Genomic DNA, 24,583 nt, shown 5'->3' on the forward strand with positions numbered 1-24,583 from the left:
ACAATTCAATTCTTTTCAATTCGATACCATTCAATTCGATTCTTCTCGAATCGATTCAATTCAATTCGATTCTTTTCGATTCGATTCTTTTTGATTTGATTCGATTCGATCATTTGGATTCGATTTGTTACATTTTGATTCGATTCTTTTCGATTCGATTCTTTTTGATTCGTTTCTTTTTGATTCCATTCGAATCTTCTTGGTTCGATTAGATTCTTTTCGATTCAATTCGATTCGAATGGAAACTCTTCGATTGAATTCTTTTCAATTCGATTCTTTTTGATTCGATTCGATTCGATCCTTTTCGATTCGATTCAATTCATTTCTTTTCGATTCGAATTTTTCTATTCAATTCCTTTTTATTTGATTTGTTTCAAATACTTTCGATTCGATACGATTCTTTTCAATTCGATGCGATTCGATCCTTTTGGATTCGATTCGATTCAATTCCATTTTTTTTGTATCGATACGATAGTTTCCGATTCTTTTCGATTCTATTCGATGGGATTCTATTTGTTTCGATTCCATTTGCATGTGGAAGTATCAGGCTTGTACTCAACATTATCAAAGTTGAATATAGCGATTTCAAACGGCCTTCTTCAATCAGAGTGTAGCTAGTTTCTAACTCCAATGTACGAGTGGGTAACAGACATCAGCCTCCCAGGCGTACACACTTTTGAGAGTTGAGCTTATGGCCTGTACTTCCCACATCCTCCTCCAGGTACACTGCGCTGGTAACAGGCCTAGGCTCGATGCATGACTGAAGTGTTGTGAGAGATAAGACGAAAGTCCCGGCACACAAGAATAGGGCCTCGAAGCTCAATCCTGCGATTTCCTAGTAATTCATGTCTTAGGTGCTACATACTAAGTTCCATACGTGAGAGCTAGCTGAACCCCAAGTCCAAAAGCATCTCTCTTCCAAGAGTTGAGTTCACACCAAAACCCTCACAGTTCCACATTGCCTGCAGAATGAGTTTTGAACATCTTCACCAGAGACGTTTGTCAGAAGCTTGTGAGAAGCAAGTGGAATAATGCAGGCCTGGAAGGTGTCTGCAAGTGCAGTAGAGTGGTATTCTTCGAACTTCCTGAGTTAGAAGACTGCTATGATCTTACGGCCATTAGAACGCAGCCAGTTGAAAGCTGGCTTCTAGGCATGCTCTCTTGTGAGAGTTGAGCTCTGGGCAGGACCCTCCCGCAACCTGCCTGCCCATACTCATACCTGCTAACATCCTTAAGTGAGATGATGGGAGAGGTTGGAGAAATGCAAGTGGAAGCGCCAGGACTGTACTCATATCCATCTGACTTCAATACAGCGATTGCCAACGTCCTTGTTCAATTACAGTGTAGCTTGGGTATACCTCGCTTCGATAAGTGTTTAGCAGACATCAGCCTACAAAGCATACACATTGCTGAGAGTTGAGCTTATGGCATGTACCTCCCCAATCCTGACTGCCTGAAAGTTCGGCTTCCACAGCATTTCGTTGTATACGGGAGAGAAGCGGAGTATAAACCAAGTGTCTCCCTTGTCAATATCGCGCCTAGCGGACAGCTGCCTACTAGGCATGCACACTCCTTTGGCTTGAGCTTACCTTCCACATGCTGACTGCCTGTACACTTCACTTCCAAAGGATTTCGTTTGATACGGGATGCAATTTTTGCAAGAGCCAAGTGTCTCTTAGTTCAATCCAGCGACTTCTGAGGAATTCCTGCCTAAGACGGGAGCTACATACTAACTTCCAACCTGAGAACGTAGCTGAAAGCTCTCTTGGGGAACTTCCCGCTCGGAGATAAGCTGAAACATGGTCCTTCCCAGTTCCACACTGCCTGCAGATACAGTTACGAACATCCTCACTAGACATGTTTGTCAGAAACTCATGGGATGCAAGGGCCAGCGGCAGGCTTCAATGGTTTTGTCTCCAGGTGCAGTAGAGCGGTAGTCATGGAACGTCCCACCTTACAATGCTGCTACATTCTCACGGCCATCAGAACGAGCTAGTAGAAAGCTGGCTTCTAGGCATGCTTCCTTCTGAGGCTGAGTTCAGGGCAAGACCATCTTGCATCCTGCCTGCCCGTAGACGTAACTGCTAATATCCTTATGTTAGGTGCTGGGAGAGGGTGGCGAAATGCATGTGAAAGTGTCAGGCCTGTACTCACGATTATCTGAGTTGAATACAGCAATTTCAAACAGCCTTCTTCAAAGAGTGTAGCTAGTTTCTAACTCCCATGAATGAGTGGGTAGCAGACATCTGCCTCCCAGGCTACACACTTTTGAGAGTTGAGCTTATGGCCTGTACTTCCCACATCCTGCCTGCAGGTACATTTCGCTGCAAACAGGCCTAGGCTCGATGCGTGACTGAAGTGCTGTGAGAGGTAAGTGGAAAGTCTCGGCACACAAGACTAGTGCCTCCAAGCTCAATCCAGCGATTCCCAGTAATTCCTGTCTTAGACAGGTGCTACATACTAAATTCCATACGAGAGAAGCTAGCTGAACCCCGAGTCCAAAAGCATCTCTGTTTTGAGAGTTGAGCTCACACCCAGTCCCTCACAGTTCCACACTGCCTGCAGAATGAGTTTTCAAAATCTTCACCTGAGACGTTTGTCAGAAGCTTGTGAGACACAAGTGGAATAAGGCAGGCCTGGAAGGTGTCTCCAGGTGCAGTAGAGTGGTATTCTTCGAACCTCCTGAGTTAGAAGACTGCTTTAGTCTCACAGCCATTAGAACGCAGCTGGTTGAAAGCTGGCTTCTAGGCATGCTCTTTTGTGAGAGCGGAGCTCAGGGCAAGACTCTCCCCCATCCTGCCTGCCCATAGTCATAGCTGCTAACATCCTTAAGTGAGGTGCTGGGAGAGGTTGGAGAAATGCGAGTGGAAGTGTCAGGACTCTACTCACGTGTATCTGAGTTCAATACAGCGATTGCCAATGTCATTGTTCAATTAGAGTGCAGCTGGGGTATACCTCGCCTCAATAAGTGTCTGGCAGACATCAGCCTGCAAAGCATACACACTTCTGAGAGTTGAGCTTATGGTCTCTACCTCCTCCATCCTGACTGCCTGTACGTTTCGCTTCCACAGCATTTCGTTGTATGCGGGAGAGTAGCAGAGTGAGAACCAAGTGTCTGCCTTGTCAATTTTGCGCCTAGAGGACAGCTGCCTCCAAGGCATGACCACTCCAATGGATTGAGCTTAGGACTTGAACCTCCACATGCTCACCGCCTGTATGCTTCGCTTCCAAAGGATTTCTTTCAATACGGGACACAAGTTTTGCAAGACGCAAATGTGTCTTAGTTCAAACCACAACTTACGAGGAATTCCCCCTCAGATGGGAGCTACATACTAACTTCCAAACATGAATACCTAGCTGAAAGCTCTCTCTCTGCGGAATATCCCTCTCAGAGATGAGCTGAAACAGTCTTTCCCAGTTTCTCACTGCCTGCAGATACAGTTACAAACATCTTCACTAGACATGTTTGTTAGAAGCTTATGGGACACAAGGGGCAAGCTGCAGGCTTCAAGTTTGTGTCCTCAGGTGCAGTAAAGTGGTATTCATGGAACATCCAGAATTACAATGATGCCACTTTCCCATGGCCATCAGAACGCAGTTAGTAGAAAGCTGGCTTCGGGGCATGCCTCGTTTTGAAAGCTGAGCTCAGGGCAGGACCCTCCCGCATCCTGCCTGCTCGTAGTCATAGCTGCTAACATCCTTATGTTAGGTGCTGTGAGAGGTTAGAGAAATGCAAGTGGAAGTGTCAGGGGTGTACTCACGTGCCTCTGACTTCAATACAGCGATTGCCACATCCTTGTTCAATTAGATTGTAACTCGTGTATACCTCGCCTCGATATGTGTCTAGCAGACATCAGCCTGCAAAGCATACACACTTCTGAGAGTTGAGCTTATGGCCTGTACGTTCTGCTTCCACAGCATTTCGTTGTATCGGGAGAGTAGCAGAGTGAGAACCAAGTGTCTGCCTTGTCAATTTTGCGCCTAGCCGACAGCTGCCTGCAAGGCATGCACACTCCTTTGGATTGAGCTTAGGAATTGAATCTCCCACATGCTGACTGCCTGTACGCCTCGCTTCCAAACGATTTCATTCGATACGGGACCCAAGTTTTGCGAGAGGCAAATGTGTCTTAGTTCAATCCAGCAACTTCTGAAGAATTGCTCCCTCAGATGGGAGCTACATACTAACTTCCAAACCTGAAACCTAGCTGGAAGCTCTCTCTCTGGGGAATTTCCTTCTGTGAGAAGAACTGACACGCCATTCTTCCCACTTCCACACTGCCTACAGATGCAGTTATGTACATCCTCACTAGACATGTTTTCAGAAGCTCACGGGACACAAGGGCCAGCTTCAGGCTTCAATGGTTGTGTCTCCAGATGCATTAGAGCGGTATTCATTGTAAGCGTACCGCCTTACAATGCTGCTACATTCACAAAGCCATCAAAAGGAGCTAGTAGATAGCTGGTTTTTAGGCATGCTTCCTTTTGAGAGCTAAGATCAGGTCAGGACCCTCCCTCATCCTGCCTGCCGGTAGACGTAACTGCTAATATGCTTATGTTAGGTGCCGCATGCTAACTGCCTGTAGACATAGGTCCTAGCATCCTTATGTTAGGTACTGGAAGGGGTTGTGTGAAAAGCCTGTGGAAGTGACAGGCCTGTACTCTCGTGTATCTGAGTTCAGTACAGCGATTGCCAACGTCCTTGTTCAATTCGAGTGTAGCTCAGTTCTAGCTCCCCTGTATAAGTGTCTAGCAGACATCGGCCTGCAAAGCATACACACTTCTGAGAGTTGAGCTCATGGCCTTTACCTCGGCCATCCTGACTGCCTGTTGGTCTGCTTCCACAGCATTTCGTTGTATGCGGGACAGTAGCGAAGTGAGAACCAAGTGTCTGCCTTGTCAATTTCGCGCCTAGCAGACGGCTGCCTCCAAGGCATGCACATTCCTTTGGATTGAGCTTTTGGCTTGTACCTCCCACACGCTGACTGCCTGTACGCTTTGCTTCCAAAGGATTTGGTTCGATACAGGATGCAAGCTTTGTGAGTGGCAAGAGTCTCTTAGCTCAATCCAGCAACTTCTGAGGAATTCCTCTCTCAGAAGGGAGCTACTAACTAACTTCGAAACCTGAGTAACTCCTTGAAAGCTGTCTCTCTGGGGAATTTCCTTCTGCGGGGTGAGCTGACACGCCGTCCTTCCCAGTTCCACAATGCCTGCACATGGAGTTACGAATATCCTCACTAGACATGTTTGTCAGAAGTTCGTGGGAAGCAAGGGGCAAGCTGAAGGCTGCAATGCTTGCGTCTCCAGGTGCGGAAGAGCGGTATTGTCAGAACGTCCTGCGTTACAATGCTGCTACGTTCTCACGGCCATAGCAACTCAGCTAGTGGAAAACTAGCTTGCAGGCATGCTTCCTTTTGAGACCAGAGCTCAGGGCAGGACCCTTCCGCATCCTGACTCAGTCTAGACATAGCTGCTAACATCCTTATATTAGTGGCTGAGAGAGGTTGGGGGAAAAGCATGTGTAAGCATTGGGCCTGAACTCCCGTGTATCTGAGTTGAATACAGCGATTTCCAACATCCTTCTTCAATAGGAGTGTAGCTAGGTTCCAACTCCCATGTCCGAGTGGGTAGCAGACATCTGACTCCCATGCATACACACTTCTGAGAGTTGAGCTGATGGCCTGTTCATCTCCATCCAGCCTGCTGGTACCCTTCGCTTCTAAAAGGCCTAGGCTCGCTGTTTGACGGAAGGGTTGGGAGAGGTAATTGGAATCTCCCGGCACACAAGACTAGTGCCTCCAAGCTAAATCCAGCGATTTCCTAGTAATTCCTGTGGTAGACTGGTGCTACATACTAAGTTCCATACGTCAGAAGGTAGCTGAACACCTCGTCCAAAATCATCTTACTTCTGAGAGTTGAGCTCACCCTCAGTCCCTCACAGTTCCACACTGCCTGCAGAGTGAGTTTCGCAGGTCTTAACCACAGACTTTTGCCAGAGGCTTCTGAGACGCAAGTTAATGCAGACCTGGAGGGTATCTCCAGGTGCAGTAGACTGGTAATCTTGGAACCTCCTGACTCAGAATACTGCTACCTTCACACTGCCATAAAAATGCAGCTAGTTGAGAGCTGGCTTCTAGGCCTGCTTTCCTGGGAGTGCTGAGGACAGGGAAGAACCCTCCCGCATCCCGCCTGACTGTAGGCATAGCTGCTAACATCCTAATGTTAGTGGCTGAGAGAGGTTGTGGAAAAAGCATGTGTAAGCATTGGGCCTGAACTCCTGTGTATCTGAGTTGAATACAGCGATTTCCAATGGCCTTCTTCAATCAGAGTGTAGCTAGGTTCCAACTCCCATGTCAGAATGGGGAGCAGACATCTGCCTCCCATGCATACACACTTCTGAGAGTTGAGCTGATGGCCTATTCATCTCCATCCAGCCTGCTGGTACCCTTCGCTTCTAAAAGGCCTAGCTCGCTGTTTGACGGAAGTGTTGGGAGAGGTAATTGGAATCTCACGGCACACAAGACTGGTGCCTCCAAGCTCAATCGGGCGATTTCCTATTAATTCCTGTGGTAGACTAGTGCTACATACTAAGTTTCATACGTGATAAGGTAGCTGAACGCCTTGTCCAAAAGCATCTTACTTCTGAGAGTTGAGCTCACCCTCAGTCCCTCACAGTTCCACACTGCCTGCAGAGTGAGTTTCGCAGGTCTTCACCAGAGACGTTTGCCAGAGGCTTCAGAGACGCAAGTTAACAATGCAGACCTGGAGGGTATCTCCAGGTGCAGTAGAGTGGTAATCTTGGAACCTCCTGACTCAGAATACTGCTACCTTCACACTGCCATAAGAATGCAGCTAGTTGAGAGCTGGCTTCTAGGCATGCTTCACTGGGAGTGCTGAGGACAGGGCAGAACCCTCCCGCATCCTGCCTGACTGTAGGCGTGGTTGCTCACATCCTAAAGTGAGTGGCTGAGAGAGGTTGCGGGAAAAGCATGTGTAAGCATTGGGCCTGAACTCCTGTGTAACTGAGTTGAATACAGCGATTTCCAAAGTCCTTCTTCATCAGAGTGTAGCTAGGTTCCCACTCGCATGTCCGAGTGGGTAGCAGACATCTGCCTCCCATGCATACCCACTTCTGAGAGTTGAGCTTATGGCCTGTAACCGTACCTCCTGCCTGCAGCTACATTTCGCTTCCAAAAGGCCTAGGCTCGCTGCTTCAACGAAGTGTTGGGAGAGGTAACTGGAATCTGCCGGCACACAAGACGAGTGCCTCCAAGCTCAATCCAGCGATTTCCCAGTAATTCCTGGGGTAGACTGGTGCTACATACTAAGTTCCATATGTGAGAAGGTAGCTGAACGCCTTGTCCAAAATCATCTTACTGCTGAGAGTTGAGCTCACCCTCAGTCCCTCACAGTTCCACACTGCCTGCAGAGTGAGTTTCCCACGTCCTCACCAGAGACTTTTGCCAGAGGCTTCTGAGACGCAAGTTAACAATGCAGACCTGGACGGTATCTCCAGGTGCAGTAGAGTGGTAATCTGGGAACCTCCTTACTCAGAATACTGCTACCTTCACCCTGCCATAAGAATGCAGCTAGTTGACAGCTGGCTTCTAGGCATGCTTCCCTGTGAGAGGTGAGGACAGGGCAGAACCCTCCCGCATCCTGCCTGACTGTAGACATACAAGCTAACATCCTCATGTTAGTGGAGGGATAGGTTGTGGGAAAAGCTTGTGTAAGCATTGGGCCTGAACTCCCGTGTATCTGAGTTGAATAGAGCGATTTCCAACATCCTTCTTCAATAGGAGTGTAGCTAGGTTCCAACTCCCATGTCCAAGTGGGTAGCAGACATCTGCCTCCCATGCATACACACTTCTGAGAGTTGAGCTCATGGCCTGTAACCCTACATCGTGCCTGCCGCTACCTTTCGCTTCCAAAAGGCCTAGGCTCGCTGCTTGACGCAAGTGTTGGGAGAGGTAACTGGAATCTCCCGGCACACAAGACGAGTGCCTCCAAGCTCAATCAAGCGATTTCCTAGTAATTCCTGGGGTAGACTGGTGCTACATACTAAGTTCCATACGTGAGTAGGTAGTTGAACGCCTTGTCCAAAAACATCTTACTTCTGAGAGTTGAGCTCACCCTCAGTCCCTCACAGTTCCACACTGCCTGCAGAGTGAGTTTCCCACGTCTTCACCAGAGACTTTTGCCAGAGGCCTCTGAGACGCAAGTTAACAATGCAGACCTGGAGGGTATCTCCAGGTGCAGTAGAATAATAATCTGGGAACCTCCTGTCTCAGAATACTGCTACCTTCACCCTGCCATAAGAATGCAGCTAGTTGACAGCTGGCTTCAAGGCATGCTTCCCTGTGAGAGCTAAGGACAGGGCACAACCCTCCCGCATCCTGCTTGACAGTAGAAGGAGCTGCTAACGTCCTCATGTTAGTGGCAGGGAAAGGTTGTGAGAAAAGCATGTGGAATCGTTGTGCCTGAACCCACGTGTATCTGAGTTGAATACAGCGATTTCCAAAGTCCTTCTTCATCAGAGTGTAGCTAGGTTCCCACTCTCATGTCCGAGTGGTTAGCATACATCTGCCTCCCATGCATACCCACTTCTGAGAGTTGAGCTTATGGCCTGTAACCCTACCTCCTGCCTGCAGCTACCTTTCGCTTCCAAAAGGCCTAGGCTCGCTGCTTGACGCAAGTGTTGGGAGAGGTAACTGGAATCTCCCGGCACACAAGACGAGTGCCTCCAAGCTCAATCAAGCGATTTCCTAGTAATTCCTGGGTAGACTGGTGCTACATACTAAGTTCCATACGTGAGTAGGTAGTTGAACGCCTTGTCCAAAAACATCTTACTTCTGAGAGTTGAGCTCACCCACAGTCCCTCACAGTTCCACACTGCCTGCAGAGTGAGTTTCGCACGTCTTCACCAGAGACGTTTGCCAGAGGCTATGAGACGCAAGTTAACAATGCAGACCTGGAGGGTATCTCCAGGTGCAGTAGAGTGGTAATCTGGGAATCTCCTGTCTCAGAATACTGCTACCTTCACCCTGCCATAAGAATGCAGCTAGTTGACAGCTGGCTTCAAGGCATGCTTCCCTGTGAGAGCTAAGGACAGGGCACAACCCTCCCGCATCCTGCTTGACTGTCGAAGGAGCTGCTAACGTCCTCATGTTAGTGGCAGGGAAAGGTTGTGAGAAAAGCATGTGGAATCGTTGTGCCTGAACCCACGTGTATCTGAGTTGAATACAGCGATTTCCAAAGTCCTTCTTCATCAGAGTGTAGCTAGGTTCCCACTCGCATGTACGAGTGGGTAGCATACATCTGCTTCCCATGCATACCCACTTCTGAGAGTTGAGCTTATGGCCTGTAACCCTACATCCTGCCTGCAGCTACCTTTCGCTTCCAAAAGGCCTAGGCTTGCTTCTTCACCGAAGTGTTGGGAGAGGTAACTGGAATCTGCCGGCACACAAGACTAGTGCCTCCAAGCTCAATCCAGCGATTTCCCAGTAATTCATGGGGTAGACTGGTGCTACATACTAAGTTCCATATGTGAGAAGGTAGCTGAACGCCTTGTCCAAAATCATCTTACTGCTGAGAGTTGAGCTCACCCTCAGTCCCTCACAGTTCCACACTGCCTGCAGAGTGAGTTTCCCACGTCTTCACCACAGACTTTTGCCAGAGGCCTCTGAGACGCAAGTTAACAATGCAGATCTGGACGGTATCTCCAGGTGCCGGAGAGTGGCAATCTGGGAACCTCCTTACTCAGAATACTGCTACCTTCACACTGTCATAAGAATGCAGCTAGTTGAGAGCTGGCTTCTAGGCATGCTTCCCTGTGAGAGCTGAGGACAGGGCAGAACCCTCCCGCATCCTGCCTGACTGTAGACGTACCTGCTAACTTCCTTATGTTAGTGGCTGGGATAGTTTGTGGAAAAGCATGTGTAAGCATTGGGCCTGAACTCCCGTGTATCTGAGTTGAATACAGCGATTTCCAACATCCTTCTTCAATAAGAGTGTAGCTAGGTTCCAACTCCCATGTCCGAGTGGGTAGCAGACATCTGCCTCCCATGCATACACACTTCTGAGAGTTGAGCTCATGGCCTGTAACCCTACATCGTGCCTGCCGCTACCTTACGCTTCAAAAAGGCCTAGGCTCGCTGCTTGACGCAAGTGTTGGGAGAGGTAACTGGAATCTCCCGGCACACAAGACGAGTGCCTCCAAGCTCAATCAAGCGATTTCCTAGTAATTCCTGGGGTAGACTGGTGCTACATACTAAGTTCCATACGTGAGTAGGTAGTTGAACTCCTTGTCCAAAAACATCTTACTTCTGAGAGTTGAGCTCACCCACAGTCCCTCACAGTCCCACACTGCCTGCAGAGTGAGTTTCGCACGTCTTCACCAGAGACGTTTGCCAGAGGCTTCTGAGACGCAAGTTAACAATGCAGACCTGGAGGGTATCTCCAGGTGCAGAAGAGTGGTAATCTGGGAACCTCCTGTCTCAGAATACTGCTACCTTCACCTTGCCATAAGAATGCAGCTAGTTGACAGCTGGCTTCAAGGCATGCTTCCCTGTGAGAGCTAAGGACAGGGCACAACCCTCCCGCATCCTGCTTGACTGTAGAATGAGCTGCTAACGTCCTCATGTTAGAGGCAGGGAAAGGTTGTGAGAAAAGCATGTGGAATCGTTGTGCCTGAACCCACGTGTATCTGAGTTGAATACAACGATTTCCAAAGTCCTTCTTCATCAGAGTGTAGCTAGGTTCCCACTCGCATGTCCGAGTGGGTAGCAGACTTCTGCCTCCCATGCATACCCACTTCTGAGAATTGAGCTTATGGCCTGTAACCCTACCTCCAGCCTGCAGCTACCTTTCGCTTCCAAAAGGCCTAGGCTCGCTGCTTCACCGAAGTGTTGGGAGAGGTAACTGGAATCTCCCGGCACACAAGACTAGTGCCTCCAAGCTCAATCCAGCGATTTCCCAGGAATTCCTGGTGTAGACTGGTGCTACATACTAAGTTCCATATGTGAGAAGGTAGCTGAACGCCTTGTCCAAAATCATCTTACTGCTTAAAGTTGAGCTCACCCTCAGTCCCTCACAGTTCCACACTGCCTGCAGAGTGAGTTTCCCACGTCTTCACCAGAGACTTTTGCCAGAGGCCTCTGAGACGCAAGTTAACAATGCAGACCTGGACAGTATCTCCAGGTGCAGTAGAGTGGTAATCTGGGAACCTCCTGTCTCAGAATACTGCTACATTCACCCTGCCATAAGAATGCAGCTAGTTGACAGCTGGCTTCAAGGCATGCTTCCCTGTGAGAGCTAAGGACAGGGCACAACCCTCCCGCATCCTGCTTGACTGTAGAAGGAGCTGCTAACATCCTCATGTTAGTGGCAGGGAAAGGTTGTGAGAAAAGCATGTGGAATCGTTGTGCCTGAACCCACGTGTATCTGAGTTGAATACAGCGATTTCCAAAGTCCTTCTTCATCAGAGTGTAGCTAGGTTCCCACTCGCATGTCCGAGTGGGTAGCAGACATCTGCCTCCCATGCATACCCACTTCTGAGAGTTGAGCTTATGGCCTGTAACCCTACCTCCTGCCTGCAGCTACCTTTCGCTTCCAAAAGGCCTAGGCTCGCTGCTTCACCGAAGTGTTGGGAGAGGTAACTGGAATCTCCCGGCACACAAGACTAGTGCCTCCAAGCTCAATCCAGCGATTTCCCAGTAATTCCTGGGGTAGACTGGTGCTACATACTAAGTTCCATATGTGAGAAGGTAGCTGAACGCCTTGTCCAAAATCATCTTACTGCTGAGAGTTGAGCTCACCCTCAGTCCCTCACAGTTCCACACTGCCTGCAGAGTGAGTTTCCCACGTCTTCACCAGAGACTTTTGCCAGAGGCCTCTGAGACGCAAGTTAACAATGCAGACCTGGACGGTATCTCCAGGTGCCGGAGAGTTGCAATCTGGGAACCTCCTTACTCAGAATACTGCTACCTTCACACTGTCATAAGAATGCAGCTAGTTGAGAGCTGGCTTCTAGGCATGCTTCCCTGTGAGAGCTGAGGACATGGCAGAACCCTCCCGCATCCTGCCTGACTGTAGACGTACCTGCTAACCTCCTTATGTTAGTGGCTGGGATAGTTTGTGGAAAAGCATGTGTAAGCATTGGGCCTGAACTCCCGTGTATCTGAGTTGAATACAGCGATTTCCAACATCCTTCTTCAATAAGAGTGTAGCTAGGTTCCAACTCCCATGTCCGAGTGGGTAGCAGACATCTGCCTCCCATGCATACACACTTCTGAGAGTTGAGCTCATGGCCTGTAACCCTACATCGTGCCTGCCGCTACCTTACGCTTCAAAAAGGCCTAGGCTCGCTGCTTGACGCAAGTGTTGGGAGAGGTAACTGGAATCTCCCGGCACACAAGACGAGTGCCTCCAAGCTCAATCAAGCGATTTCCTAGTAATTCCTGGGGTAGACTGGTGCTACATACTAAGTTCCATACGTGAGTAGGTAGTTGAACTCCTTGTCCAAAAACATCTTACTTCTGAGAGTTGAGCTCACCCACAGTCCCTCACAGTCCCACACTGCCTGCAGAGTGAGTTTCGCACGTCTTCACCAGAGACGTTTGCCAGAGGCTTCTGAGACGCAAGTTAACAATGCAGACCTGGAGGGTATCTCCAGGTGCAGAAGAGTGGTAATCTGGGAACCTCCTGTCTCAGAATACTGCTACCTTCACCTTGCCATAAGAATGCAGCTAGTTGACAGCTGGCTTCAAGGCATGCTTCCCTGTGAGAGCTAAGGACAGGGCACAACCCTCCCGCATCCTGCTTGACTGTAGAATGAGCTGCTAACGTCCTCATGTTAGAGGCAGGGAAAGGTTGTGAGAAAAGCATGTGGAATCGTTGTGCCTGAACCCACGTGTATCTGAGTTGAATACAACGATTTCCAAAGTCCTTCTTCATCAGAGTGTAGCTAGGTTCCCACTAGCATGTCCGAGTGGGTAGCAGACTTCTGCCTCCCATGCATACCCACTTCTGAGAGTTGAGCTTATGGCCTGTAACCCTACCTCCTGCCTGCAGCTACCTTTCGCTTCCAAAAGGCCTAGGCTCGCTGCTTGACGCAAGTGTTGGGAGAGGTAACTGGAATCTCCCGGCACACAAGACTAGTGCCTCCAAGCTCAATCCAGCGATTTCCCAGGAATTCCTGGTGTAGACTGGTGCTACATACTAAGTTCCATATGTGAGAAGGTAGCTGAACGCCTTGTCCAAAATCATCTTACTGCTTAAAGTTGAGCTCACCCTCAGTCCCTCACAGTTCCACACTGCCTGCAGAGTGAGTTTCCCACGTCTTCACCAGAGACTTTTGCCAGAGGCCTCTGAGACGCAAGTTAACAATGCAGACCTGGACAGTATCTCCAGGTGCAGTAGAGTGGTAATCTGGGAACCTCCTGTCTCAGAATACTGCTACATTCACCCTGCCATAAGAATGCAGCTAGTTGACAGCTGGCTTCAAGGCATGCTTCCCTGTGAGAGCTAAGGACAGGGCACAACCCTCCCGCATCCTGCTTGACTGTAGAAGGAGCTGCTAACGTCCTCATGTTAGTGGCAGGGAAAGGTTGTGAGAAAAGCATGTGGAATCGTTGTGCCTGAACCCACGTGTATCTGAGTTGAATACAGCGATTTCCAAAGTCCTTCTTCATCAGAGTGTAGCTAGGTTCCCACTCGCATGTCCGAGTGGGTAGCAGACATCTGCCTCCCATGCATACCCACTTCTGAGAGTTGAGCTTATGGCCTGTAACCCTACCTCCTGCCTGCAGCTACCTTTCGCTTCCAAAAGGCCTAGGCTCGCTGCTTCACCGAAGTGTTGGGAGAGGTAACTGGAATCTCCCGGCACACAAGACTAGTGCCTCCAAGCTCAATCCAGCGATTTCCCAGTAATTCCTGGGGTAGACTGGTGCTACATATTAAGTTCCATATGTGAGAAGGTAGCTGAACGCCTTGTCCAAAATCATCTTACTGCTGAGAGTTGAGCTCACCCTCAGTCCCTCACAGTTCCACACTGCCTGCAGAGTGAGTTTCCCACGTCTTCACCAGAGACTTTTGCCAGAGGCCTCTGAGACGCAAGTTAACAATGCAGACCTCGACGGTATCTCCAGGTGCCGGAGAGTGGCAATCTGGGAACCTCCTTACTCAGAATACTGCTACCTTCACACTGTCATAAGAATGCAGCTAGTTGAGAGCTGGCTTCTAGGCATGCTTCCCTGTGAGAGCTGAGGACAGGGCAGAACCCTCCCGCATCCTGCCTGACTGTAGACGTACCTGCTAACTTCCTTATGTTAGTGGCTGGGATAGTTTGTGGAAAAGCATGTGTAAGCATTGGGCCTGAACTCCCGTGTATCTGAGTTGAATACAGCGATTTCCAACATCCTTCTTCAATAAGAGTGTAGCTAGGTTCCAACTCCCATGTCCGAGTGGGTAGCAGACATCTGCCTCCCATGCATACACACTTCTGAGAGTTGAGCTCATGGCCTGTAACCCTACATCGTGCCTGCCGCTACCTTACGCTTCAAAAAGGCCTAGGCTCGCTGCTTGACGCAAGTGTTGGGAGAGGTAACTGGAATCTCCCGGCACACAAGACGAGTGCCTCCAAGCTCAATCAAGCGATTTCCTAGTAATTCCTGGGGTAGACTGGTGCTACATACTAAGTTCCATACGTGAGTAGGTAGTTGAACTCCTTGTCCAAAAACATCTTACTTCTGAGAGTTGAGCTCACCCACAGTCCCTCACAGTCCCACACTGCCTGCAGAGTGAGTTTCGCACGTCTTCACCAGAGACGTTTGCCAGAGGCTTCTGAGACGCAAGTTAACAATGCAGACCTGGAGGGTATCTCCAGGTGCAGAAGAGTGGTAATCTGGGAACCTCCTGTCTCAGAATACTGCTACCTTCACCTTGCCATAAGAATGCAGCTAGTTGACAGCTGGCTTCAAGGCATGCTTCCCTGTGAGAGCTAAGGACAGGGCACAACCCTCCCGCATCCTGCTTGACTGTAGAATGAGCTGCTAACGTCCTCATGTTAGAGGCAGGGAAAGGTTGTGAGAAAAGCATGTGGAATCGTTGTGCCTGAACCCACGTGTATCTGAGTTGAATACAACGATTTCCAAAGTCCTTCTTCATCAGAGTGTAGCTAGGTTCCCACTCGCATGTCCGAGTGGGTAGCAGACTTCTGCCTCCCATGCATACCCACTTCTGAGAATTGAGCTTATGGCCTGTAACCCTACCTCCAGCCTGCAGCTACCTTTCGCTTCCAAAAGGCCTAGGCTCGCTGCTTCACCGAAGTGTTGGGAGAGGTAACTGGAATCTCCCGGCACACAAGACTAGTGCCTCCAAGCTCAATCCAGCGATTTCCCAGGAATTCCTGGTGTAGACTGGTGCTACATACTAAGTTCCATATGTGAGAAGGTAGCTGAACGCCTTGTCCAAAATCATCTTACTGCTTAAAGTTGAGCTCACCCTCAGTCCCTCACAGTTCCACACTGCCTGCAGAGTGAGTTTCCCACGTCTTCACCAGAGACTTTTGCCAGAGGCCTCTGAGACGCAAGTTAACAATGCAGACCTGGACAGTATCTCCAGGTGCAGTAGAGTGGTAATCTGGGAACCTCCTGTCTCAGAATACTGCTACATTCACCCTGCCATAAGAATGCAGCTAGTTGACAGCTGGCTTCAAGGCATGCTTCCCTGTGAGAGCTAAGGACAGGGCACAACCCTCCCGCATCCTGCTTGACTGTAGAAGGAGCTGCTAACGTCCTCATGTTAGTGGCAGGGAAAGGTTGTGAGAAAAGCATGTGGAATCGTTGTGCCTGAACCCACGTGTATCTGAGTTGAATACAGCGATTTCCAAAGTCCTTCTTCATCAGAGTGTAGCTAGGTTCCCACTCGCATGTCCGAGTGGGTAGCAGACATCTGCCTCCCATGCATACCCACTTCTGAGAGTTGAGCTTATGGCCTGTAACCCTACCTCCTGCCTGCAGCTACCTTTCGCTTCCAAAAGGCCTAGGCTCGCTGCTTCACCGAAGTGTTGGGAGAGGTAACTGGAATCTCCCGGCACACAAGACTAGTGCCTCCAAGCTCAATCCAGCGATTTCCCAGTAATTCCTGGGGTAGACTGGTGCTACATACTAAGTTCCATATGTGAGAAGGTAGCTGAACGCCTTGTCCAAAATCATCTTACTGCTGAGAGTTGAGCTCACCCTCAGTCCCTCACAGTTCCACACTGCCTGCAGAGTGAGTTTCCCACGTCTTCACCAGAGACTTTTGCCAGAGGCCTCTGAGACGCAAGTTAACAATGCAGACCTGGACGGTATCTCCAGGTGCCGGAGAGTTGCAATCTGGGAACCTCCTTACTCAGAATACTGCTACCTTCACACTGTCATAAGAATGCAGCTAGTTGAGAGCTGGCTTCTAGGCATGCTTCCCTGTGAGAGCTGAGGACATGGCAGAACCCTCCCGCATCCTGCCTGACTGTAGACGTACCTGCTAACCTCCTTATGTTAGTGGCTGGGATAGGTTGTGGAAAAGCATGTGTAAGCATTGGGCCTGAACTCCCGTGTATCTGAGTTGAATACAGCGATTTCCAACATCCTTCTTCAATAAGAGTGTAGCTAGGTTCCAACTCCCATGTCCGAGTGGGTAGCAGACATCTGCCTCCCATGCATACACACTTCTGAGAGTTGAGCTCATGGCCTGTAACCCCACATCGTGCCTGCCGCTACCTTACGCTTCCAAAAGGCCTAGGCTCGCTGCTTGACGCAAGTGTTGGGAGAGGTAACTGGAATCTCCCGGCACACAAGACGAGTGCCTCCAAGCTCAATCAAGCGACTTCCTAGTAATTCCTGGGGTAGACTGGTGCTACATACTAAGTTCCATACGTGAGTAGGTAGTTGAACTCCTTGTCCAAAAACATCTTACTTCTGAGAGTTGAGCTCACCCACAGTCCCTCACAGTCCCACACTGCCTGCAGAGTGAGTTTCGCACGTCTTCACCAGAGACGTTTGCCAGAGGCTTCTGAGACGCAAGTTAACAATGCAGACCTGGAGGGTATCTCCAGGTGCAGTAGAGTGGTAATCTGGGAACCTCCTGTCTCAGAATACTGCTACCTTCACCCTGCCATAAGAATGCAGCTAGTTGACAGCTGGCTTCAAGGCATGCTTCCCTGTGAGAGCTAAGGACAGGGCACAACCCTCCCGCATCCTGCTTGACTGTAGAAGGAGCTGCTAACGTCCTCATGTTAGAGGCAGGGAAAGGTTGTGAGAAAAGCATGTGGAATCGTTGTGCCTGAACCCACGTGTATCTGAGTTGAATACAACGATTTCCAAAGTCCTTCTTCATCAGAGTGTAGCTAGGTTCCCACTCACATGTCCGAGTGGGTAGCAGACATCTGCCTCCCATGCATACCCACTTCTGAGAATTGAGCTTATGGCCTGTAACCCTACCTCCAGCCTGCAGCTACCTTTCGCTTCCAAAAGGCCTAGGCTCGCTGCTTCACCGAAGTGTTGGGAGAGGTAACTGGAATCTCCCGGCACACAAGACTAGTGCCTCCAAGCTCAATCCAGCGATTTCCCAGTAATTCATGGGGTAGACTGGTGCTACATACTAAGTTCCATATGTGAGAAGGTAGCTGAACGCCTTGTCCAAAATCATCTTACTGCTGAGAGTTGAGCTCACCCTCAGTCCCTCACAGTTCCACACTGCCTGCAGAGTGAGTTTCCCACGTCTTCACCAGAGACTTTTGCCAGAGGCCTCTGAGACGCAAGTTAACACTGCAGACCTGGACGGTATCTCCAGGTGCAGTAGAGTGGTAATCTGGGAACCTCCTTACTCAGAATACTGCTACCTTCACACTGTCAAAAGAATGCAGCTAGTTGAGAGCTGGCTTCTAGGCATGCTTCCCTGTGAGAGCTGAGGACAGGGCAGAAGCCTCCCGCATCCTGCCTGACTGTAGACGTACCTGCTAACCTCCTTATGTTAGTGGCTGGGATTGGTTGTGGGAAAAGCATGTGTAAGCATTGGGCCTGAACTGCCGTGTATCTGAGTTGAATACAGCGATTTCCAACATCCTTCTTCAATAGGAGTGTAGCTAGGTTCCAACTCCCATGTCCGAGTGGGTAGCAGACATTTGCCTCCCATGCATACACACTTCTGAGAGTTGAGCTCATGGCCTGTAACCCTACATCCTGCCTGCCGTTACCTTTCGCTTCCAAAAGGCCTAGGCTCGCTGCTTCACCGAAGTGTTGGGAGAGGTAACTGGAATCTCCCGGCACACAAGACGAGTGCCTCCAAGCTCAATCAAGCGATTTCCTAGTAATTCCTGGGTAGACTGGTGCTACATACTAAGTTCCATACGTGAGTAGGTAGTTGAACGCCTTGACCAAAAACATCTTACTTCTGAGAGTTGAACTCACCCAGAGTCCCTCACAGTTCCACACTGCCTGCAGAGTGAGTTTCGCACGTCTTCACCAGAGACGTTTGCCAGAGGCTTCTGAGACTCAAGTTAACAATGCAGACCTGGAGGGTATCTCCAGGTGCAGTAGAGTGGTAATCTGGGAACCTCCTGTCTCAGAATACTGCTACATTCACCCTGCCATAAGAATGCAGCTAGTTGACAGCTGGCTTCAAGGCATGCTTCCCTGTGAGAGCTAAGGACAGGGCACAACCCTCCCGCATCCTGCTTGACTGTAGAAGGAGCTGCTAACGTCCTCATGTTAGTGGCAGGGAAAGGTTGTGAGAAAAGCATGTGGAATCGTTGTGCCTGAACCCACGTGTATCTGAGTTGAATACAGCGATTTCCAAAGTCCTTCTTCATCAGAGTGTAGCTAGGTTCCCACTCGCATGTCCGAGTGGGTAGCAGACATCTGCCTCCCATGCATACCCACTTCTGAGAGTTGAGCTTATGGCCTGTAACCCTACCTCCTGCCTGCAGCTACCTTTCGCTTCCAAAAGGCCTAGGCTCGCTGCTTCACCGAAGTGTTGGGAGAGGTAACTGGAATCTCCCGGCACACAAGACTAGTGCCTCCAAGCTCAATCCAGCGATTTCCCAGTAATTCCTGGGGTAGACTGGTGCTACATACTAAGTTCCATATGTGAGAAGGTAGCTGAACGCCTTGTCCAAAATCATCTTACTGCTGAGAGTTGAGCTCACCCTCAGTCCCTCACAGTTCCACACTGCCTGCAGAGTGAGTTTCCCACGTCTTCACCAGAGACTTTTGCCAGAGGCCTCTGAGACGCAAGTTAACAATGCAGATCTGGACGGTATCTCCAGGTGCCGGAGAGTGGCAATCTGGGAACCTCCTTACTCAGAATACTGCTACCTTCACACTGTCATAAGAATGCAGCTAGTTGAGAGCTGGCTTCTAGGCATGCTTCCCTGTGAGAGCTGAGGACATGGCAGAACCCTCCCGCATCCTGCCTGACTGTAGACGTACCTGCTAACCTCCTTATGTTAGTGGCTGGGATAGGTTGTGGAAAAGCATGTGTAAGCATTGGGCCTGAACTCCCGTGTATCTGAGTTGAATACAGCGATTTCCAAAGTCCTTCTTCATCAGAGTGTAGCTAGGTTCCCACTCGCATGTCCGAGTGGTTAGCATACATCTGCCTCCCATGCATACCCACTTCTGAGAGTTGAGCTTATGGCCTGTAACCCTACCTCCTGCCTGCAGCTACCTTTCGCTTCCAAAAGGCCTAGGCTCGCTGCTTGACGCAAGTGTTGGGAGAGGGAACTGGAATCTCCCGGCACACAAGACGAGTGCCTCCAAGCTCAATCAAGCGATTTCCTAGTAATTCCTGGGTAGACTGGTGCTACATACTAAGTTCCATACGTGAGTAGGTAGTTGAACGCCTTGTCCAAAAACATCTTACTTCTGAGAGTTGAGCTCACCCACAGTCCCTCACAGTTCCACACTGCCTGCAGAGTGAGTTTCGCACGTCTTCACCAGAGACGTTTGCCAGAGGCCTCTGAGACGCAAGTTAACAATGCAGACCTGGAGGGTATCTCCAGGTGCAGTAGAGTGGTAATCTGGGAACCTCCTGTCTCAGAATACTGCTACCTTCACCCTGCCATAAGAATGCAGCTAGTTGACAGCTGGCTTCAAGGCATGCTTCCCTGTGAGAGCTAAGGACAGGGCACAACCTTCCCGCATCCTGCTTGACTGTAGAAGGAGCTGCTAACGTCCTCATGTTAGTGGCAGGGAAAGGTTGTGAGAAAAGCATGTGGAATCGTTGTGCCTGAACCCACGTGTATCTGAGTTGAATACAGCGATTTCCAAAGTCCTTCTTCATCAGAGTGTAGCTAGGTTCCCACTCGCATGTCCGAGTGGGTAACAGACATCTGCCTCCCATGCATACCCACTTCTGAGAATTGAGCTTATGGCCTGTAACCCTACCTCCAGCCTGCAGCTACCTTTCGCTTCCCAAAGGCCTAGGCTCGCTGCTTCACCGAAGTGTTGGGAGAGGTAACTGGAATCTCCCGGCACACAAGACGAGTGCCTCCAAGCTCAATCCAGCGATTTCCCAGTAATTCCTGGGTAGACTGGTGCTACATACTAAGTTCCATACGTGAGTAGGTAGTTGAACGCCTTGACCAAAAACATCTTACTTCTGAGAGTTGAACTCACCCAGAGTCCCTCACAGTTCCACACTGCCTGCAGAGTGAGTTTCCCACGTCTTCACCAGAGACGTTTGCCAGAGGCTTCTGAGACTCAAGTTAACAATGCAGACCTGGAGGGTATCTCCAGGTGCAGTAGAGTGGTAATCTGGGAACCTCCTGTCTCAGAATACTGCTACCTTCACCCTGCCATAAGAATGCAGCTAGTTGACAGCTGGCTTCAAGGCATGCTTCCCTGTGAGAGCTAAGGACAGGGCACAACCCTCCCGCATCCTGCTTGACTGTAGAAGGAGCTGCTAACGTCCTCATGTTAGTGGCAGGGAAAGGTTGTGAGAAAAGCATGTGGAATCGTTGTGCCTGAACCCACGTGTATCTGAGTTGAATACAGCGATTTCCAAAGTCCTTCTTCATCAGAGTGTAGCTAGGTTCCCACTCGCATGTACGAGTGGGTAGCAGACATCTGCTTCCCATGCATACCCACTTCTGAGAGTTGAGCTTATGGCCTGTAACCCTACATCCTGCCTGCAGCTACCTTTCGCTTCCAAAAGGCCTAGGCTTGCTTCTTCACCGAAGTGTTGGGAGAGGTAACTGGAATCTGCCGGCACACAAGACTAGTGCCTCCAAGCTCAATCCAGCGATTTCCCAGTAATTCATGGGGTAGACTGGTGCTACATACTAAGTTCCATATGTGAGAAGGTAGCTGAACGCCTTGTCCAAAATCATCTTACTGCTGAGAGTTGAGCTCACCCTCAGTCCCTCACAGTTCCACACTGCCTGCAGAGTGAGTTTCCCACGTCTTCACCAGAGACTTTTGCCAGAGGCCTCTGAGACGCAAGTTAACAATGCAGACCTCGACGGTATCTCCAGGTGCCGGAGAGTGGCAATCTGGGAACCTCCTTACTCAGAATACTGCTACCTTCACACTGTCATAAGAATGCAGCTAGTTGACAGCTGGCTTCAAGGCATGCTTCCCTGTGAGAGCTAAGGACAGGGCACAACCCTCCCGCATCCTGCTTGACTGTAGAAGGAGCTGCTAACGTCCTCATGTTAGTGGCAGGGAAAGGTTGTGAGAAAAGCATGTGGAATCGTTGTGCCTGAACCCACGTGTATCTGAGTTGAATACAGCAATTTCCAAAGTCCTTCTTCATCAGAGTGTAGCTAGGTTCCCACTCGCATGTCCGAGTGGGTAGCAGACATCTGCCTCCCATGCATACCCACTTCTGAGAGTTGAGCTTATGGCCTGTAACCCTACCTCCTGCCTGCAGCTACCTTTCGCTTCCAAAAGGCCTAGGCTCGCTGCTTCACCGAAGTGTTGGGAGAGGTAACTGGAATCTGCCGGCACACAAGACTAGTGCCTCCAAGCTCAATCCAGCGATTTCCCAGTAATTCCTGGGGTAGACTGGTGCTACATACTAAGTTCCATATGTGAGAAGGTAGCTGAACGCCTTGTCCAAAATCATCTTACTGCTGAGAGTTGAGCTCACCCTCAGTCCCTCACAGTTCCACACTGCCTGCAGAGTGAGTTTCCCACGTCTTCACCAGAGACTTTTGCCAGAGGCCTCTGAGACGCAAGTTAACAATGCAGACCTGGACGGTATCTCCAGGTGCCGGAGAGTTGCAATCTGGGAACCTCCTTACTCAGAATACTGCTACCTTCACACTGTCATAAGAATGCAGCTAGTTGAGAGCTGGCTTCTAGGCATGCTTCCCTGTGAGAGCTGAGGACATGGCAGAACCCTCCCGCATCCTGCCTGACTGTAGACGTACCTGCTAACCTCCTTATGTTAGTGGCTGGGATAGGTTGTGGAAAAGCATGTGTAAGCATTGGGCCTGAACTCCCGTGTATCTGAGTTGAATACAGCGATTTCCAACATCCTTCTTCAATAAGAGTGTAGCTAGGTTCCAACTCCCATGTCCGAGTGGGTAGCAGACATCTGCCTCCCATGCATACACACTTCTGAGAGTTGAGCTCATGGCCTGTAACCCCACATCGTGCCTGCCGCTACCTTACGCTTCCAAAAGGCCTAGGCTCGCTGCTTGACGCAAGTGTTGGGAGAGGTAACTGGAATCTCCCGGCACACAAGACGAGTGCCTCCAAGCTCAATCAAGCGACTTCCTAGTAATTCCTGGGGTAGACTGGTGCTACATACTAAGTTCCATACGTGAGTAGGTAGTTGAACGCCTTGTCCAAAAACATCTTACTTCTGAGAGTTGAGCTCACCCACAGTCCCTCACAGTCCCACACTGCCTGCAGAGTGAGTTTCGCACGTCTTCACCAGAGACGTTTGCCAGAGGCTTCTGAGACGCAAGTTAACAATGCAGACCTGGAGGGTATCTCCAGGTGCAGTAGAGTGGTAATCTGGGAACCTCCTGTCTCAGAATACTGCTACCTTCACCCTGCCATAAGAATGCAGCTAGTTGACAGCTGGCTTCAAGGCATGCTTCCCTGTGAGAGCTAAGGACAGGGCACAACCCTCCCGCATCCTGCTTGACTGTAGAAGGAGCTGCTAACGTCCTCATGTTAGAGGCAGGGAAAGGTTGTGAGAAAAGCATGTGGAATCGTTGTGCCTGAACCCACGTGTATCTGAGTTGAATACAGCGATTTCCAAAGTCCTTCTTCATCAGAGTGTAGCTAGGTTCCCACTCGCATGTCCGAGTGGGTAGCAGACATCTGCCTCCCATGCATACCCACTTCTGAGAGTTGAGCTTATGGCCTGTAACCCTACCTCCTGCCTGCAGCTACCTTTCGCTTCCAAAAGGCCTAGGCTCGCTGCTTCACCGAAGTGTTGGGAGAGGTAACTGGAATCTCCCGGCACACAAGACTAGTGCCTCCAAGCTCAATCCAGCGATTTCCCAGTAATTCCTGGGGTAGACTGGTGCTACATACTAAGTTCCATATGTGAGAAGGTAGCTGAACGCCTTGTCCAAAATCATCTTACTGCTGAGAGTTGAGCTCACCCTCAGTCCCTCACAGTTCCACACTGCCTGCAGAGTGAGTTTCCCACGTCTTCACCAGAGACTTTTGCCAGAGGCCTCTGAGACGCAAGTTAACAATGCAGACCTCGACGGTATCTCCAGGTGCCGGAGAGTGGCAATCTGGGAACCTCCTTACTCAGAATACTGCTACCTTCACACTGTCATAAGAATGCAGCTAGTTGAGAGCTGGCTTCTAGGCATGCTTCCCTGTGAGAGCTGAGGACAGGGCAGAACCCTCCCGCATCCTGCCTGACTGTAGACGTACCTGCTAACTTCCTTATGTTAGTGGCTGGGATAGTTTGTGGAAAAGCATGTGTAAGCATTGGGCCTGAACTCCCGTGTATCTGAGTTGAATACAGCGATTTCCAACATCCTTCTTCAATAAGAGTGTAGCTAGGTTCCAACTCCCATGTCCGAGTGGGTAGCAGACATCTGCCTCCCATGCATACACACTTCTGAGAGTTGAGCTCATGGCCTGTAACCCTACATCGTGCCTGCCGCTACCTTACGCTTCAAAAAGGCCTAGGCTCGCTGCTTGACGCAAGTGTTGGGAGAGGTAACTGGAATCTCCCGGCACACAAGACGAGTGCCTCCAAGCTCAATCAAGCGATTTCCTAGTAATTCCTGGGGTAGACTGGTGCTACATACTAAGTTCCATACGTGAGTAGGTAGTTGAACTCCTTGTCCAAAAACATCTTACTTCTGAGAGTTGAGCTCACCCACAGTCCCTCACAGTCCCACACTGCCTGCAGAGTGAGTTTCGCACGTCTTCACCAGAGACGTTTGCCAGAGGCTTCTGAGACGCAAGTTAACAATGCAGACCTGGAGGGTATCTCCAGGTGCAGAAGAGTGGTAATCTGGGAACCTCCTGTCTCAGAATACTGCTACCTTCACCTTGCCATAAGAATGCAGCTAGTTGACAGCTGGCTTCAAGGCATGCTTCCCTGTGAGAGCTAAGGACAG

The sequence above is a fragment of the Canis lupus genome, chromosome 19 (genome assembly GCF_048164855.1).
Source record: "Canis lupus baileyi chromosome 19, mCanLup2.hap1, whole genome shotgun sequence".
In the NCBI taxonomy this organism is placed as follows: Eukaryota; Metazoa; Chordata; class Mammalia; order Carnivora; family Canidae; genus Canis; species Canis lupus.